Raw genomic sequence first — 20,076 nt, forward strand, 5'->3', positions numbered from 1 at the left:
TGTACTCGTGCTTGTGAAGAGCTCGCTGCAGAGCAGCTGGGAAAGCTAGCTGGTTTCTTGGAGTGCGTGGGAGGCCATGAGTAGGTGGTAACTAAAAATTGTAACAGAGTTTGGAGGGTTTTTAAATCATCATTACTATTATTTTGGACTCTACAGCAAAATTACAAATCTTAACAGTTGCTTAGCTGTATGCAATTTACCTACAGATATGTGCTATTATATATGCTTCTCACAAACAAATGCTACATCAAGAATAGGAAATTATTGATCATTCTGTTCAGGCTAAAATGGTTTTCTTTTCAGTCTCCAACAGGGCTTTGGCAAGATGATTTTAAAAATAGCTACAGTTTGGAACCCAGATTGCATTCCCTGCCAGATTATAATGATCACTTCAACCAGGGCTGGGTGAACTTCAAAATGCTTGGAGACTAGGTTCAAGACAGTGCCCTCCAGTCTGTGATATTTTTAGTGATGGGCAAACCCAAAAATTTGGGTGGTTATCCAGAGTTCATCTGGACTGCCCAAATGCCTACAGTCTGCAAAAATGGCCTGGAAAGTTTTCAAGGAAGATGGGTTTTGCACTATTTCCATTACTGCCTATTTCTGCTCAGGTCAGGAATCCTAGGAGAAAATCCTCTTTCTTCGTACTGTTTTGCTGCACTTCTGTTGCCAGTCATAGCTTAAAAGTGCAGAGTCTGGCAAACAAACTTGGAAAAGTAGCCGGGGAAAAAATGAACCCTTCTGAAAGGCAAAATGACGGTTCAGGTTTAGGTGGTGGTCCAGATATATTCCTTACCCTTAGATTTAATCCTGCTTCTACCAAAAGCAGAGGGAACTTGCATGGCTGATCACAATGGAAGATCTGTTTCGCTCCTTCCTATTAGAATATCCCCAAGTAACCTTCTGCTACTGAGGTAGTTCCAATTTAGATAGGAGGAAATTCCCTGAGGATTACAGCTTCCTGGCAATTTTGGGTAGTTTGCTTTTCTTTCCTTCCATGCCAGATACTGGCCGTGATGTAAAACTGTTTTGCAACAAATAAATGAGTATTTAATGTGTTTCAGACAAAGAACTGCAAGATACCCAAACCAATTAATGACTCTGAGCCAAATTCATCCCTAGTTTAAGCTTAAACAATTTCAGTGAAGTTGCACCAGTGAGCAATCAGATTTAATCTAGATTTAATCTTTTGATTTCATGTGAGAGTCCTGGCTATGTGTTAGGTCTTAACAACTAATCAGCTCAGCTGGCTTTTGGGGTGAGACTAGATGAAGAGGGAAGATGACAAAGGTGGGTTTCTGAATACTAAACAGACACTCTGGAAGAATTTCTAAATAAATAATGTTGGCTTAGGCCTCATCAGGGGAGAGCCTGAAATGCTTCTGCCACGGGAAAAGTCCAGCATGCCATATTCCAGGAGACTTTTAATGACGCAAACTCGGCAGTTTAAGACATAACTTGCTTCTGGTCTTCGGGACATGAGCCCCTGAATCTCAAGAAAACAAGACTGCATTCTTGTTTTCTTCCAAATCATATATGCTCTTTAAATTTTGCATAAATACTGAAGCATCATGCTTTTCTTCCTGAACAGCACTTTCCTTCATGGTGCCTATCCCAGCCGCTGTTAGCACAGCCTTTGCCTGGCTCTGTATCACAGCACCATTGAGAGAGGTAGGAAATTTCCTTGAGATAGCAATTTCTGAAGGGGTTAAGGATCCACTTCTCAATTAGCCCTCTAATTGGCAGCAGCAGGGGCTGAATTCCGGTTGCAGCAGTAACAAGCAACTCAGTTCAAGTCATGCCTTCGCCTGCTATTCGTTCCTGCAGGAGTTCACCAATAAAGATATACGCAGACCTCGGACCTCAGCACAGCAGGAATCTTTACAGCAGCACATATTTCTGGTTTTTGCTCTGAAGGCATAAACTTAGATTATTTTGTGCCATGCTACTTCTTGCATTAAATGCTCATTTTGGAGTGCACAAACCCACTTGGAATAAAAACAGAAGCACAGCTGAACAACCCCCCTCAAACAAAATTCAAATCAAACCCTTCGAGATCCAGTGAAAATGTGAGCACTTGGATTTGGGTTTTTTTTCCCTTTCTGTTTTGAACTCACTTGTTCTTCCAAATTTGGGCCAGCATCAGAAGCTAAGATATTCAAAAGCTCCAGGTAGTATTTTTATAGTGTACAGTTTTGACCCCTCAAGGTGTTAAGGACTTTCAGTAAGATCTGGGGACCTTCAAAGGGAACGAGATCCTGTTGGCTTTAGTGGAGGGGACAGAGTCTCCAATTCAACTGACCTTATGCAAAATCTAGTATTGATCTAGTTTTAGATGCTTCCTGGAGAGTGCAGACCTCTTCCTTCAGTGATGCCTCTGTCTTTTAGGTTTTCAACTTTCATGGTTCATGTCCTTCAAACTTGAGAATGTGAGACTGAGCATATATGACCTAAGCTGGAACTGAAAACAGCTGGGTAGCAGCTCTGAGAGCTATCCCCTTCCCCAGCTTCAAGTGTGATGTTTGCTCAGGCTAGCTTATTTGAAATGCAGTTTCTGCCTGGAGCCAAAGTTTTCAGAGCTGGTCTCCTGCCTAACTAAAAATTCAAATATAAGCAGCCAGATTTGGAAGCCAAAATGTAGCCACTTGAGCTGGAAAATCTGGGTTCCAGATGAACGACTTCCCCTTAAGCGGAAGATCAGCGACAAACGAAAGGCATGCACCATCTATTTGTTTAGGCAAGTGATGCCACTGGGATAGAGACAATCATTTGCCCGGGGCAGGGCTACTAACATCAGTTTGGAGGGTTGAGCAGCCCAACCTTGCAGGTTTGCCCTTCGCTTGTTACTGTCTCAGGCTGCAGCTCAGCTAAGCACATGCAGAACTTTAAGCAGATGCTGAAGCACTTTGCTGAATTCAGGTCTCAGGAAAGCTGAGCTTGTTAATGCTGAGATCACTTGAGTGCTTTTTTGTTGAAATTTTTCACACATAATTTATTATGACAAGGGAGATAAAGTATAGACTATTAAGTCTAATTAATGGCACATGAAGTAACATTGATATGTAGTGCAGAGAGAAGTGAAACAGTCGGAGCAAATACTGCTGCCTCTCTCTTTCTTCCCCTTTTCAGAATACAACTGTTGTTAAGGGCCTGATTCCATGCTCCTTTAAAGTTAAAGATTTTGTCTGCAGACCTGAGCGAGAAGCAGCACATACACCATGTTGCTTGTCTGCAGCTCTGAGAAACATTGTTCCACCTCCAAGCCACAGCCCTGCTTTCTGCAGCAGGCAATCAGGCAGAGAAAAGGGTTGTAACCTCCTTATGGTCTGAAGCATCAACAGACAGTGATGTCCATGCTCCTTCTCTCCCTCCACCCTGGAAACAGCTCTCTCAGCACTTCCTACAGGAAAGACAGTCTGCCAGGTCAATGGTCTCCCATAGCCTCCTGCATTTACTCCTTCTTCCTGCCCCAAGCCTGCTGGATGACCTCTTTTGGAGATGAAACTGCTGCCTGAGGTTTCCCCATCAGGGTCTGAACATCCACATGAGGCAGTGATCGGCTATGTTAGACACCGATAAATGCACAGAATACGACAGAGACCAGCAGAAGGACACTTAAGCACACACACTAAATAATTAACCCTCACAACAGCCTGGTGAGGCAGAATTCCCAATTTCACAATGGGGAAAGGCAGAAGCGGAGAGGTTAAGCAATTTGCTCAAGGTCACAGGAGAAGTAATTGTCAGTGCAGGGATTAAGACTTAGGAATTTATAGCTCCTGGTCCTGTGTGCAGGCCACTAGATCACCATCCCTGGCACTCCAGAGGGCCAGGCTGCTTATTCTTCCAGCAAAATGCTAAACCAAATGCTCTGACCTTTCCCAGCGTTATCAGATGAAGTGCTTTCTTAACTCTAGGTTACAGAGGGTAATGGGGGCGGGGAGTGAGGGTGGGAGGAAGTGACAGACCGAAACTGGTATGTGCAACGCTTGTGTAAGGGGATTTTCCTCGACCCATTCGAGGAGTGCTTGCTATCTGTCTGACCGCAGCACGGAAGTGACCAGATGAATGTTTTGGGAGTATTGCCCCATTTCCATTTGCAGGCACTGACAAACTATTTCAGAGATTGTGCTGGGGGTGTGGGCAGGCTTATATCATTCACAGGAAGTCAAATGCTGCCTGTGAACTTGGAGTACTTACAGAATATATAAATAAGCTGTAATTCACTAATATATATGTATGGAAATCTTCAGGAAAAGCTGACATGCAAAATTCAGTATTTCCAGCCCACTATTATTATTATTCTGTGAATCTGTGGAGTTCAGATTCAAAGAAACGTGCCCAACTACCTCCCTTCTTGGAGTCTGACGCTATTCAGTTACTTCATCCTGTTTCTGTATCAGCCATTAGAAGGCAACACCTTCAAGATGTGACAGTCTGCAGGGCTACAAGCAAGGTTCCCAGCTCTGTAGGCACAACAGCCAGTAAATGCGTGACTGGCCAGGGCTTTGAGGAGGAGAGCTCTGTGGATGAGGGGCCACCATGCTCAGGACCCCCTGCCCAGCCTGAGCTCCTGCTCAGATGACGTCCTGAAACAGGCGGCTTTCCCACATTCATCAGAGCAGGGTTATGCTGCAAGAAGAAGATGTTGCCCCTGTTTTTGCAGTGTTTATGGTCGTTAATTCAGCAGGAACCCAAACTGCTGTACCATACTGGCAATTGCTACCTCTTTGGCTTTTCTTGCACTTGCCTCAGTTTGTTCTCTCTGGACCTCAGACAGCTGCTCTTTAGCCCCATTCATCCACGTTTCACGCAGGCACTGCAATAGTTGGGACACGGGACCTCAGTTTTTGATAAACAGAGAAACGTGCCTTTCTGCATAGCCAGTGCTGAGCAGGGGTTGAGCGGAGAGGGTCTCCCATTCTCTTCAAACACGTTTCCAGAGCTGCTCCAGAGTTTGGGAAGAGCCGTATGGGATCTCAGATTGGAGCCACCTCTGTGCGCTTCTATTTTTACCCACAAACCTCGACAGTTTGCAGTGGCCTTCTTGTCTGCAGGACCAGGAGGAACGGCTGGCCTGGGAGCAGTGACTGCCCTTTCAATAATCAACCTCATGCTGCCTCTGATAATCAGCAAGAAACGTAATGCAGAACATGAGTTACATAAATCTGTAAATCAGTGGGCCTAAAGGGTCTCCTGACAGCTGAAGCAATAGCACATGGTGCCAATTCCCTTTCCAGGGCTTTGTCAGACTGCTCTTGGGGGCTGCAGGTTTAAATGTTATGAGAAGGGAAGGAGTGCATGAGAGATTTAAATGGAAACAATCCCTGACTTTGTGACATACATAGTAATTTCACCAGGATATCTTCACAAGAGGGTACAAATGAGAAGTATGCATGTATGTGTGTGTGTGTATATATATGTCCTAATTTTTTTATACATACATATGTGTGTGTATATATATAATTTCTTATCTTGGAAAGTTCAGTTTTGATACATGATTGGTTTCCGCTAATCTTATATCTCCTCTGAGTGAGCAAGTCACTTGACAATCTTGTGCCTCAAAGTCAGGCAGTTAATTCAGACTACGTTACAGCTAAACACTTCTTTCTTTTCACTTGCCTGCTCTAAATACAAGCCCATGTGATTTGCTAATTTACATAACATCTTCTGACAAGCTGACTCTGAAGTCTTCTTGGGTGATTTGCTTCTCTTTGCAAAACAAAATGGGAGACAGTAACACCCAAGGGAATAAGTGTATCTATTTCCTTTGGATTGAGCGACTTCAGCTCTTGGAGCTCTGGTTCCTCTGGAGGTAGCGGGATCAGAAATTATGCAGCTGCCATGGAGATGGAGGCAGAAAACCTCTAAAGGGATCTGGAACTACGTCAAGTGGGTCAGCTTTCCTGCTTCCCGTTACACAAACCAGAAGATGCTCTGAGATGCTCCTCTTCTCCAGACAATGATAAAATGGCCCTAGTGTCGCCCATGAATAAAACCGGGAGGGTGACATAAGCTGGGAGTTTAACTATGTGCTTTCTCTCCCTGAAATAACATGCAGTGGTACTGTGCCTTTTGCAGAGCTGGGAATTAAGACAGATTAATATTTGCTAGTATTAAAAAAAAAAGTTTCCTATGGATTATCTTTTCACAGAGCCCTAAGCCTTTGAAAATTTGGTCCCAATGTATCTTGCCTATGAAGTCAATTAGCTCCTAAAATGACAACGCATTAGAAAGAACCCAGAAGCTGATATAGAAATACCTTGCTTTATTAAGCCTGGCCAATTTTCTGTCAACAAAAATTATGCTTCTGAAGTGATGTGGAACAAGAATCAAACATGAAAGCATACAAGTATCCACTTTTGAGCCCTTGAACAGTTATAAGAAGCCACTTCTTGGTATTTCTGCTACACAGAATGAATTTTCATTACCTGAAGTATCTATTATCTAATGAATAAAAAACCTGCATTATGCATTAAAGTGTGGTATGAACAAAAACCCTGGAAAACATACATTACTTCATGGTGAATTCTTGTGGCAGAAATGGCATTTTTAGTGACTTCTGTGGCATGAATGATGTGTCACCAACCATATTACTGAGCTTGCCATCACATTTCATCTTGACTTCTAAACAACAGAAGCAATGAATTTCACAAATAAGCACGTGCTGGTCAGGCAACGTACAATTTTTTCATCAGGACATCATGCTCCAGATCCTTGGTTGTGGTTGAGGAATGCAGTTCCCAAATCCTGAGTGGTTCGTATGCAGTCCAAAACCTATGGCAAATTGAAGTTACAGCAATCAAAAATGGCATAAACCATCCAAAACACCAAGGCCAGGTCTGGAGATGTCAGGCCACCCCTGCTCTGGGAGGAAAGAATTGTGCATTAATCCAGCTGTAGGCATGAAATCCACAAGGATTATAGTCTGGAGAACCTCCAAATGCTGGGACTTGCCCTGATGGCTTTGGTCTTCCCTTTATAACACTTTAAAGGAACTTTGGGGAAAATACATACCTTCAGCTCCCCAGGAAAGAGAGGCTATACTTTAAGTCTCAAAAGCTCCATCCATTTTTTGAACATTTGAGGATGGAGCCCTGCATCTGTGTTGCTTTCTGCTCCCTTACTAGCCTGTCATGCCTTTCCTACCAGCAGCAAACTGGACAACAGGGTTTGCTAGTACGTCTGAATTTATCACAAGATATGTCATGCTCAATCCCAGCTACTTCATCCCAGTTTTGCACGTAGGGAAGTAGAGCCAAGTATAGTCCAGTTGTGCACTTTCATGAAAAAGCAGCTTCAATGGCAGGGGTAACCTAATGACCTACTAGGCTAAACACAGAGTTGGTTAATAGCATGAAGTACTTTGGCCTCTGTGTCAGCTGTAAGAAATATAAGCGATTTATCTGCTTGGGGAATGATGGCAATTGCTGAATTACACCTTGGACAACACAACAAACAAGCACAAAGGTTGAGAAGGGCACAGCTCCAACAGAAAGAGGAGTCCCTGGGTTGTGGCTGGGTCAAGTGCTTTTAATCTCAGGTAGCAGATGTGCAGATGTGCTGGGAGCGGTGCAGTTAGCACCATGTTCTAAGGAAGTGTGAGGAACCATAAAGAACAGCAAAACGTTGTTTACAGAAGCCAAACAGCCAAGACTGAATCTGCTGTGGTAACAAATCCATAAAGTTATACTGGAGGGCTAGTCATGAGGAGCAGGAGTTTGGCAGAGTGCCTGTGACCATGGAAATAATTGATATTTTCAGTTAGGTGGCCAGAACCGAAAAAAGGAAAAAAAAAATCAGTCTGAGTTGCCCAAAACTATTTTTTCCCCTTTTTTCAGCAAGAAAAAAATAAACTGTCTTGAGCCAAAGAAACATTTTCTCCAACCCAAAACATTTTGCTTCCTCACATCTTTAATAGAGGAAAAAAAAATGGCAATGCAGGGCTAGCTTCCCTGATTTGGGCTCAGGGGTTACTCTAGATAGTGAGGAGGACACAGGTGGTCAAAGGGCTGCTCCCTTCCTCCTCCAGAGCCCAGCCAGTGGCTCAGGCCCGCCCCTGCAATATGGGTGGAGCGTACCGATGCACCCCAACAGCGAGGGAGACAAGCCAGAGAAGCCTGAAAAGCCTCAGCCATACTTTCTGTAAGATGCTGTAAGCTCTGCAAAGAGAGGCACAGGGGAACAAGGTCAGTACCACTACGGTCAGGCGACCCAGAGCACGGGCATCCTTGGCTGCGTGATTTTTGTCCCAGGACAGGGTTAAAAGTCACATAAAGGAAAGCCTGGGGAAGAGGTTCAGGCACAGGTTAGCTCTTGTGCAAGAAGCTTGGAACAATGTCAGGGTCCGGAGAGGTAGGTGGGAAATGTGGGGTTACTCTATGGGATGGAGTAGGGCCTGTTGCAATAGGACAAGGGGTAATGGTTTTGAACTAAAAGAGGGTAGATTCAGACTAGATTTAAGGAACACATTTTTTATGCTGAGGGTGGTGAAACACTGGCACAGGTTGCTCAGAGAAGTGGTGGATGCCCCACCCTTGGAAACATTCGAGGTCAGGTTGGACGGGGCTCTGAGCAACCTGATTTAGTTGAAGATGTCCCTGCTCATTGCAGGGGGGGTGGCTTAGGTGACCTTTAGAGGTCCCTTCCAACCCAAACCATTCTATGATTCTATGGACTGGACCCAAGATGAACTAACCCACTCAAGATAGAGTGGGCTGAGATGCCTAGCTTTTTGTTTATTTTTTGGCAGGGGGCTATAAATTAGTTGTGGGGGAGGGACAGAGAAAGGGGAGGTTTCAAACAACAAAAAAGGGAGTGAGACTGAAAGGGGTAAATACTCACCAACTCAGACAAGGCGACAATAACTGGGTGTTTATACAGCAAGGGTAGCTGAGTGTCAGGTTTTGGTCCAAATATTCAAGTACCTTTTGCTCTGCGTATCCAAGTCTTTTTAACCTGAGTGAAAGAATTTCAACAGAGAAGAGAATCAATATCTAAAAATATCCTAAAGCTCAATAGTGAAGGGCCCTTCCAAAAGTGCAAGTCAGACGGAGAAGGGACTGGAGCTCAGCACTCCCCTGTCCCAAGTGTGTCTTCACATTTGGAAGGCGAGTATGCATGTAAAGATGCATGTAAGGATGTTGGCGGGGGGGAGAAGGAGGTAAAAGGGGTATTCTTTATCAATAACTACTCCACTTTTCAAAGAATCTGTCACATCACAGCAACTGCAAAAGGAAAATCTCTGGCTTGAAAATGCTACTACTAAGTCCAGTTAATGAATCTGCTTTTTCTTTTTTGTATTCCCTGAAAATATTTGCTGAATTGTTTTTTCTGTCCTGACATTGGAATAAATGATTTGCTGATGAAAAATTTTGCCTGAGACTAGTAGCACTGTATACTTCAACTAAATATATCAGCCAAGTAGAATACAGCAGCTATGCCTCTATGTCAAAGCATGTACATGGATACCCAGCTTCTGTTGGAAGCTTCAGTTTAAACCATGTAAAGGAAAAAGCACAATCCAAGTCTTGATTTAAATGCCATAACTTTAGCTACCCGCCCTCCAGTCAAAGCTGTGTCTTATTGCTTTCCCTCCCCTCTGCCTGGTAGCACAAAGCAGCCACCCAGAATATGGGTGACAGTCGCACAGTCAGAGAACGGGGCCTGGAATTAAACAAGGTCCATTTCTTCTTCCTCACACCAAATCCTGGTAATTCAGACTATCATAAACGACTTTTTCCTAGGGATTGCTGTAAACCCTCTCCAGCAAGTATGATTTTGTATGTTATGATCTGTTTTTATACAGCTTAATGAAATTTTTAAAAATGGTTGTTAGGGGAAAAGCAAACACAAATAAGCTCTCAGCCTCCTCAAAATCCTCCTCAAATCCAAGTCTATGCAACACATAATTAGGAGCAATATAGAATAACACTGAGTTAGAGCCTGTTGTGATTTTGTCCACACCGTTCGGAAGAACACAGTACATTAGGAACCTCATCCCAGCCTGAATGATGTATAGTAACACCATCTCATTTCCCAAGTCAGGCTAAGTGAAACCTGGATTTGCTGTCATAGATAGGTAGCAAAATGTATCTTAAATATTAGGGCCCCCCTTTCAATGAACCCAGTCATGATAAAGAATAATCGGGTCCCATGAGTTTCTGTGACGATCTTTTTTCCTTTTTCCCTACCACCGGTAGTGATCTTGCAATATTTAGGTAAGGAGACTAGAGCATCTTTACACCCCGCACCTGAAGCCTTGCAGCTCGCTGCTTATTGGCAGCAGCACTGGTGGGTATGTGGTGCACGTCATCCCTTTTCAGGGCACGCTGCAGGCAGCAGCAGCTCAGGCGCTGGCACCCGCAGCCCAGCGGTCATCGCAACGGCATGCTGCAGGCTCCACTCCCACACACAAGCTGGGGCACCACTTAGACCACCCCAGAGGCCTGCTTCCTTCTTACACCACATGTGGTGTCGTTTAAATCCTCCTCCAAACTCCCAATATTCTCCTTCCACTCCCATGATCTGCTCCAAAGAGCAGAAGCATCCACAGGCAACCCGCTGTTTCTGTGGCACGATCCTGCTCTTACCAGTGTGATAATTAAGGTGGCAAGCCCTGGTTTTCCAAAGAACCCACCAACTTGAGAAGCAGCCAATTAAAAAAAAAAATCTGGTTATTTCCTGTCTCCTACTCAGATCAGTCTGAAAATGAAACACTATGCAAGCACAAAAAGTTATTATGTGACTCGCAGCCTCCAGCTATTCTGACTTCACTGGATGCCTTACAAGCATCTATTGTTCTTGGAGATAGCCTGAGACGTGCTTCCCAGAGAGATTATTATATATTCTTGCTACGAGGAGGAAAAACCACGCTGATACTGTGTCATGTCATCTCTTTAGTGGTATCTCATATGCAATATGCTGTGGAAGTGTGAGAGGGAAGAAAACAAACCTGTTACATGACTAGTGGTGTTGAACCACTTATACTATGGACCCAAGAGCCTATATTTTACTCATGGTTGACTGACTCCACCTCTGTGCTCCTTGCCGGCTCTCAGTACCTTTACACTCTGCCCTCCAAAGTAGTAAACATTTCTATTTGGTTGCAAAAGCTTTTTTCCCAATTGCAAAAAGATAAATCCTCCATCGCCTGCCTCCCCCCAGCAGCTGCGCTTGCATGTGTCCGCAGGGCTGACTCCATCTCCATCTAAAGAGCTGCTCCTGCAAAGGGTGGGTCCCTTGCTGTCACCGTGTGCTTTGGCCAAACCCCTGCAGAGCTGACAGAAACTCTCCTGCAGACTTCACGAAGCCCTGAGTTCAGCCCTCTGTGATGGGGTGGGTGGTTTATATGATTGATCTATATGTGGGAATGTGCAGCAGGAGCTGGTGATGGGGTGCCCTCTGAAAGCATGCGCAGAGCTCTTCATCCACACGGTCAGCCATAAGCTTGCTCCCAGTGATGGTATCAGAATACTCAAGAAGGGGTTGTGACTGCATACCACAAGATACAGCACTACAATTTTCCAGTCTCAGTAAACCTGAAAAAATGAATTTTGAACCCTCATGATGCTGTGCGGGTTGTTAATTTATGAACAAGCTTCCGCATCCGCTAGCACTAAATATCAAACAGTTTTCCTTTTCGGAACTGGCTTTTGGGGAAAGGAACAAAACTCCTCAATGAAGGAGGGCATCAGCTTTGTTCAGCAGGGCCAGGAGCTAGATCTGGGCAACACAACGTTATGGTGCAGTACGAATGAAGGCTTCATCTCCACCTCCCCGATGACACTCACAAACAGCACACAGCTGCATTGCCAGTGGTTACAAGGGGCCGCTACTCAGCAGCATGCCGTGGTGTTATTTAAAGTGGTATGGCAAGCAAAAGGGAGCAAACAGCAGGTTACAGGGCTACTTTCTCCTTCCCACCAGAACTTCAGTTGCTTGCACTAGGTCCCACCTTTCCCAAACATCCTTTTCAAGAACGTAACGGGCAGTAGGGTGCTTACCACAGTGGTCCTGGTTGCTCCCACCAGACTGGTGTTTGCAGGATGGATGAGGAGATGCTGCGGGATCCCCTCTCCTGGTTAGATGTAATCCAGAGAAGAGGTGACATATATTATATCATAGTGGATTGTGACTGAACCAGTGGTCCACGCTGAGATTTTATATTCTGGATAATAGTTAAATGCTTTTGAAGTCTTATAATCTCATACAGCACAGAGGTGGAAAGTGGCAAAATATAGCAAGAGAAATCAGTCTCTACAACATAATAATAGCAACCCTCCCTCAGATTTTGTTTTCATGTTTCTTTTAGGCCACAATTTGCAGAACAGCTTGTTACTACATTCGCTCGGCCCTGATGTGCTGTTTCAGTTATGGTACTGTCCTCCGACGCCTCTCCCAACAGGATTCACTTGAGGGAATTATTATTTGTATTACTATAGTCCTACAGGAGCACAGTCAGGCACACAGGGAAAGCAAACCAGACCAAAGGGCCTAAGGAAGGGGGGGTGGGTCTTGCCAAACCCATATGTGAGAAACCCGAGCAAATGTCTATTTATTCTGCTCACGTGAATCTCAGGGCAAAATACCCTGTGAGGTGTGGTTTACAGCTGCTGGAGAGAGAAGACTTTAAAGCTGAAATGCATGCATCAAAGCAAAAGCACTGCAACCAGGGCAGGAGTTTATGCTCTGGTTAATCTCAGCTCAATCTCAAATGGGAAAACCAAAAGGACAATAACCTGGTGCCTGCCTTAGAGACTGTTCACAGAGAAGGGATCTTTAAAAATAAAATAAAAATAAAATAAAATAAAATAAAATAAAATAAAATAAAATAAAAATGCAGGCCTTGAAAAGATCAGGGAGACAAGCAGGTTTAGGGTAACTGAGTGGGAAGATTTATTGACCTGATTTGTTTCCCCCAACAGACTGTTTCTCCCCATTTCTCCATGCCAGTCTGTGAAACCGAGGTATCCCATGTCTCCCATCCCAGGGTGCTTGAGGCAGGACATGCCACATTGAGCTGCAGCACTGCAGAGTATGGGGGGGGCCACAAGCCGTGGCCATACCCCCATTTGGAGAGGACCCGTTTCTGGTGACACTGCCCCAGGTGAGGGGGACTCCTGGGCACATGGAGGTGAGACAGGCAGGGGAGACAGTAATACTGCAAAGCTACCACAGAGGTGGGAGAAAGAAGCCAAAACAAGGCAGAAACTGAACTGAGGACACTTTGGAGGTTGGGAAGTAGGGGGTTTCCCCTCTTTATTTCTGCTTGAACCTGTCACAAATTCACCATAATGTGTATCAGGCAGGAAGGGGGAGTCTAATAGAGATAATAGCATGGATAATTAGCAAACATGGTATCAACATGCAAAAATATTAAGCAAAAATATTAAGAGTCTGATTAACATGTACTCTATAATCATTATGACCTGCCCCGGGGACTCAGAGGAATCTGACTTGAGACAAGTGGGCCTGTGAATACCCCAGGGGACAGGATCCACATGGCTATTTCAGTCCTGGAGCAGTGGTGTGAGCTGCTGTGGGTGACTAGGGTCAGTTCTTCACCCACAGCCACAGGGCAGGTGTGGGAAGGGTTTCACAGGCTCTCAGAAAGCCAATTCTGGGGATTTATTGTGCACGAGTCAAGTGTGCAAGAGACAAACGATGTCTTGACCATCCTGCTCAGGGACTACTCATTCTTGCCATCCCAAACCACACTGCTCCAAAAGAGCTGCCAAAACCCAGGGCACAGGAACTGCCTCAAAGATGAACCCCTTGACTTTGGGGGTGAAGGCAGGATGGCCCTCACTGGTTCAAAACACTTCATCCAAAATGTCTTGAAAAGCCTTTGTGGACACTCCAGACTGATCTGCATTGCTAATAAGACATTATGAACTCTTATAGCTTCTCTTGTAAGACAAAAAGCCATATAATGGTCCCTCACCGCATCCCTGTGAGATCAGCAAAGATTATAATCTTTATTTTATTGAAATAGGAATAGGCAGGGAGAGGGCATTGGCCACTTCAAAATTCATATCCACATGGTAATTAGGTGCCAACAAACATAATGAGGAAAAATCACAGGAAGCTAAGCACCTACACTACTGCTTTAATTCTTAAAGTGTCTGGACAAAATGGGGGTTTTTTAAGTCTCTGACACAGCTGAGAATAAAGCTCTCATCTCCTGATTTGCAGAGATGTCCTTTAACCAGAAGACTTTTCCCAAAAGACGTTACGCTAACAGCAGCCTGTTAACACCAACCAGCACATCAGCACTTACATGAGATTGCAACCTCCTCCTTACACACTGGCTGGGTCATTGTTGATCTAAGTCTCCTTTGTCCTAGGTGGCAATGACCGCTACTTTATGTTAGACATAAAATTTCAGCGTTGTATTCACCCTACCCATGCTGTACTGAGGGTCAAGAGGCACCAATAAGCTTCTCCTACTTAACATCCAAAATTTAGGACCTTGCATGGACTAAGCGCCTTGCTGTTACTCTGTCATGATGTAAAGTTAAGCTTCATGTGAGATTCAGTGACAGGAAAGGCGGAAGGAGAACGACCTATATTTCTTGTCAGCTAAAGCCCCCTTCTGCTTTGAGGTCACTCTGGAGATGAAGAAGGGCATGAATATTCGTAAATATTTTTAATTAAAGTCTTCTGATTCTATAAGTCATGTAGAGGAGTTCATAGCCTGCTGTGCTAAAATTGAAGGTTATCCGCTCGTGAGTAGTCAAGGTCCCTCAGAGCCACAGGAGTAAGAACTAGAACTGAGCAAATCATTTGCAACTAATATTTTTTTCATGAATTTCACCTTTGTCTGAGAATTCTCTATAAACAGATTGCAACATTCTCTAATTTATTCGTTATTTATGTTCAATAGTAATGTCAGCAAATAACTTCCTCTCTGTAGAGCAGTCCATTACAAATTATAATATGCAATATGTGCCATATCCATCTATTTCCCTTTCTATCCCCTGGTAAGGGGACTTAGGTAACAAAGCAGCACAGTGTAAATTTTACAAGAAAATAAACTATTCAGAATTCACTGATGGTCAGTACATGAGCATCTCTGTTTAAAATTCAGTTGGCAAGCCCTCATGCTTGTAGAGCTTGAATATACAAATAAATGCAGAAGTCAAACACAGAAGGACTGCTGAACTCAATCAAATCAAAATTCACTTTCAAATTAAAATTATCATCACATGCATTTTTTTTTTTCTCTTTTCCTACTCACTCCACTCTGCTGGGTAGCAAAGAAGTACTACACATAGTAGCTTCAGGTCCAGGAGGGTCTCATGAACCTTTGTCCCCTTTTTTTTTCCAGCTACACAATCAAAAGATCTCCAAAATTCAGTGCCCAATTCAGCAGAAACCATGATGCTGTCAATTTCTTAAAATCATCATCTTTTGTTGAAACCAAATGATTTCAGTATAAAATTAGACACTGGTTCACTAGAAAAGCTCCATTTCTCACCTCTGCCCCCTGCCAGGTCCCCTTGGAAAGCTGAGGTGGGGCTAGAAAATACAAGCAGACATGAAACTAAGCAGGATTGAGTTTCATAGGGAAAGCATTGCTCAGCCAGCACTGTGCAGGGCTAGGCATTATGTGCATGGAAAGCTTAATCCATTGCCAAATTCCCAGGAATGACTTAACCAAATTTATGCCCAGTCTCTAGTTCATTTTACACTTGAGTTGCAGACTATGTCCCAAGCACACCTGAGCTGGTATCCCGCAGTGCTGGGCTTTCCATACCACTCCCAAAGGACACGAGCCAGGACTCCAGTCTCTCCAGGCACGTCACCAAACCATGGTGTGTCCACCTGAAAGTCTGTCCCTGGCTTACCTACACAAACCACACTATGTACTGTACGGATGGATGCGATCAGCTATATGGTGTGTGCAAATATGGGCCTGGAGGCTGAAACAGAGCTTGGGAAATCTGTGGCATACTGAATATACATAGTATATACACTACACTGTTCAGTAGTAGCAGACCCCACGTGTCCTGATACCCTCCTTTATATTCCCTGTAACTGTACTACACATTGCATTTCTACGTAGTGTGGACAAATATTCCCATTTGAACCGTGTCGTCTACCCAATCTCAAGACAATTAGACAGTGTGCATGCTTATAGCACCAGGGCCACACTAAGGCTTGTTGCAGCTACAGGGAAATATTTAGCAGAGCAGGTTCTTCGCTGCGCAGACCTAGAAAGGCTGAATCTTCTTCTAAAATGCAAATTTTTATTCAATATATCGCAAATGTGCTCCAAAGAACTCTTCTAGGAAAAGCATTTACTGTGAATAAATATTACATGTTCCTGGTAAGCTGTAATTTGTTCAAATCTTGCTCTGCTTTGAGATCTTGAGGCAGAAGGTAGCAAAAAGAGAAAAATGTAAAAGCTTTTTTTCCAAAAGAAATACACTTTTGAAATTAGGCACACAGATCCTAATCCAGTGCATGCGCTACCTGTGCTGAAAATCAGATTTTTTATTTTATTGAATGACTTGAATGCCCGGTTGCTTCTTTAAAATCTAAACAGAACTACATAGTGGTCTCCAGCATGGCCCAATGCCTGCATAATCATGACCACAGGACATCCATTTTTCCTACTGTTGTAGAATAATTTAATTTCATAGACAGATTCAACTCCTTTGTACTTCAGTGTGAAAGATAATGACTGCTCACTGGAGGCCAGATCTTGCACACCTTAAACAGATGAGCCATCCCCATTGATTTCAGGCTGTCACCGTAAGCTCTTCCACCTCCTCATATAGCTTGCATCAGCACATGTGCTCCAAGCATGTTCGCTGGGTGAGGCTGAAGATCAGAAGTAGCAGCCAGGATGGAGCTGTCTGTACACATCGCTTTGGGGAGGAAGTGTTGGAGTGGAGATGTCAAAAAGTGATGAGCCTTACAAATATTTTTATCTCACGCTCCACTACAAGCTTTGCTTCCTGCGACCAAACACCGGCACAATGGAGACGCTTTCATATTAACTCCAAGCAGCCTACATGACAAAAGCCTTTGTTGCCCTGTGCAGTATCAAAGCTCCCTCTGTGTTTAAAAAAAGCGTTACAAAATTTTTAGTGTTGTTGAGTTGCTTGGGTTCATTCACTCATTCCCCTGCTCTTGTGGCCCTTTGAATTCACTTTCCACCAAAACATTCAGGCTTAATATTCCAAAAATAGCTGTCGGCAGGAAATGTTAAGACTTCTCAGTCTGAGAAATAACAGGGCCGTCTGTTGATCTGAATCACCAAGGGTGGGATTTTCAGCCTGCGTGTTGCTGAAGAGGAGGAGGGAGAGACAGAGGGGGAGAGAGCGAGCCTCTCCCAGCAGCTCCCTGTGGGGTTTGCAGCGGCGTTTGTGAGTGTGGAGATGGCTGCAGGCCCTCACGAGTCACTTGCTGCGGCTCACAAGCACGGTGTGAGATGTAATCTGCGAGCTGGTTATCAGCAGAAAGTCCTCAGCACCTCCTGAGCAGAAATAAAGAAAGAAAGAAACAAACGGAGCAGTAACTGAGATCAGCTTGTCCTTGGACGGTACTGGGGACATGCTCCAATGCCCACTGAGACTAGAGGAAAGACTCTCCTGGACTTCACCATGCTTTGGGACAAGCCTCAGTTGTTCACTTGTCTCTTTTGCTTTGGAAAATAGCTAGTGGCACCTGATCTTTACTTGTCAGCAAATCTGCTTTCCCCATTTGCTCTTAGAGTTATATACTCATCTGTCCTACAAAGATTCTGAACTAATGAGTATGGCCCAGGCATCTCCTTCCTTGACATGGTTTCACCTCTGCCCATCCTGGCCATCCCCTTAAATGACTATTCTTGTTCCTGATGAATTCCAAGGTTGTACAACCCGGAAATTGTGCTGTGGTTGTAATATATGCAGAAATGAAACTTCAGCGTGCAATTGCATCTTGCCAGAAACATTGATTTTTGAGTCAAAATAACCCATGAGAAAGGGCTCATCACACACATCACAACTTTGTCAAAAAATGAAAAGAAACGTAAATCATCATGTTGCAGATGTTCTGGCCACACCTGCAGCCAGCCTTCCTTGGCCACGCTCTGGAAGCTCAGTAGTAGGAGGACACAGTTTGAAAGACAGACTGGGAGATAGATGTTTCTGGCCAGCATGGGAGACAAAGTGATGAATCTTTACTTTGTTCTCGCACAGGAACAAATGTGGGGAAAAATAAGAAGAAAAAAATTTGCACTTCTATCATCAATAAACTGAAGAGTGAGGCTGCTGGATGGAGTGGGACTGGGACTGGCACGCAGACCTTCACAGGGGCAGTGGCAGGAGGGGTTCGCTCTCTCCCTCTAGCAAACAGGGTGCCTATCCTAATTAAGTTTCTGCAAAAGTGAACAGTTTCACTTCATGGGAATCTGAATGAATGTGTTCTTCACCTTTAACCTGCATGGGTCGCCATTCCCAACTTGCAGCAGAGGTCTGGTTAAAAAGTGGTGAACAGGGCAGGAACAAGATGCCGGCTGCTCTGTGGCTCTGGGATTGAGGCACTGTTTTTGGGCAGAGAGCTGTGCTCAGGCCTGCTGCTACTGGCCTTAAAAATCTCTCCTTCCTCCGGGGCTGTGGTGCTACATCAGTCAGCGTTTATGAGGTGCTACGACACTCCAACATGGCATAGCTGGAACAGCCTAACCTTACGGATTTGTGCTGTGACCCACCGCAAGCTGCTGGGAATAAAGCCATTCCTGGTTATTGTCTTGGCACAGTTTGACTGCTCACTGCAAATGCTTCCCACACTTCTGAACGTAGCAGTCACCTTCTCATTCACCCCGTTGCCGTATTAAAACCAGACACAGGTCAGATATGGCAACAGCTAACACGATGCATTCCCTTTCCTAGGCTTAGCCCCTCAGCCATAGCTAGAAGCACACAGTTGCCTGCCAGAGCTGAATTAATAAGGGGGAGACTGAGAGACAGTCAGATAGCAGTCAGTTCAGCAGAGGAAGAAACAGACTGTGCCCGAGTTGTTGGGTGCCCAATAATAGAAATTTCCAGCTTCATGAGGAATGTAGGAGCTGACGGATATCATGCTAAGCCCTGGAGAAAACAGCGTGAGAGGTACATAAACACCTCAGCAAAAAGCACTGAGCGCACTCGCACTCATTGCTGACTTGGTAATGTATATCTTAGTTTAAAACGCGAGCCCCAAGATCCCGCATGGCTGTATTCCTCTTGGCAGGGTAAACCAGTATGCTGTACCTTGTTCATGGATGGGAACATGTTCTGAGCATGATGCTGGACTTCCAGGCACTTTCCTCTGCCCTGCTTTCCCTCCCTAGGGTATAAGGTCTCTCCGGATGAATGAGTAGCAAGGCTCCTGCTAACTCTATGTACATCTTAATGATCACTCAGAATGGTAATTAGGTGCACATACATTGCAGAAAATGATCTTTGTTAATTAGAGGAGGATGTTAGACATGAGCAATGCTATTTTCCACTGAAACTTTCCCATTTATATACAACAGAAGTTTAGTTACAATAGGCATATCAGATTCAAGAGGGAAATGTAACCTGTTACATATTCATATGGGGCCAATCTTCTTGCAGGGAATAGCGATTCCCTCTCAGAGGCATTGCTACAAGGCTTTAGATAGGGGAGGACCATGGCCGAGTGCAGTGGCAATGCCCAGGAAGAGAGCTCACCTACGGCAGAAAACACAACTGCCCAGGTTCTGGGTAGAGCAGACCCCACACCCCGGTGGGAAAGCCCTACTGACACTAGTGGTGTCCAGGCTCTGTGAGCACCCACATGAACCATCACTGCTTATATGTTAATTTATCACTGTTGCAGGCCAGACGTCCCGAACACATGTGCTTATCCTTGAGCAAGCCATGTTTCTGTGCCCTGTCTGAGAGCAGGAGCAACTGAGTGCGGATGTATCATAATTTACCCGTCCTGAAGGAGATTCCCACTAACTCTTCCTCCTGAAGGATCCAGGTCCGTAGAGAGAAACAGAGTGAAATGGTCCCAGATGCTTCGTTCAGCACAGGGCGGACTAATGAACTTGGAGACCCCAGTGCAGAGGAA

The sequence above is a fragment of the Aptenodytes patagonicus genome, chromosome 2 (genome assembly GCF_965638725.1).
Source record: "Aptenodytes patagonicus chromosome 2, bAptPat1.pri.cur, whole genome shotgun sequence".
In the NCBI taxonomy this organism is placed as follows: domain Eukaryota; kingdom Metazoa; phylum Chordata; class Aves; order Sphenisciformes; family Spheniscidae; genus Aptenodytes; species Aptenodytes patagonicus.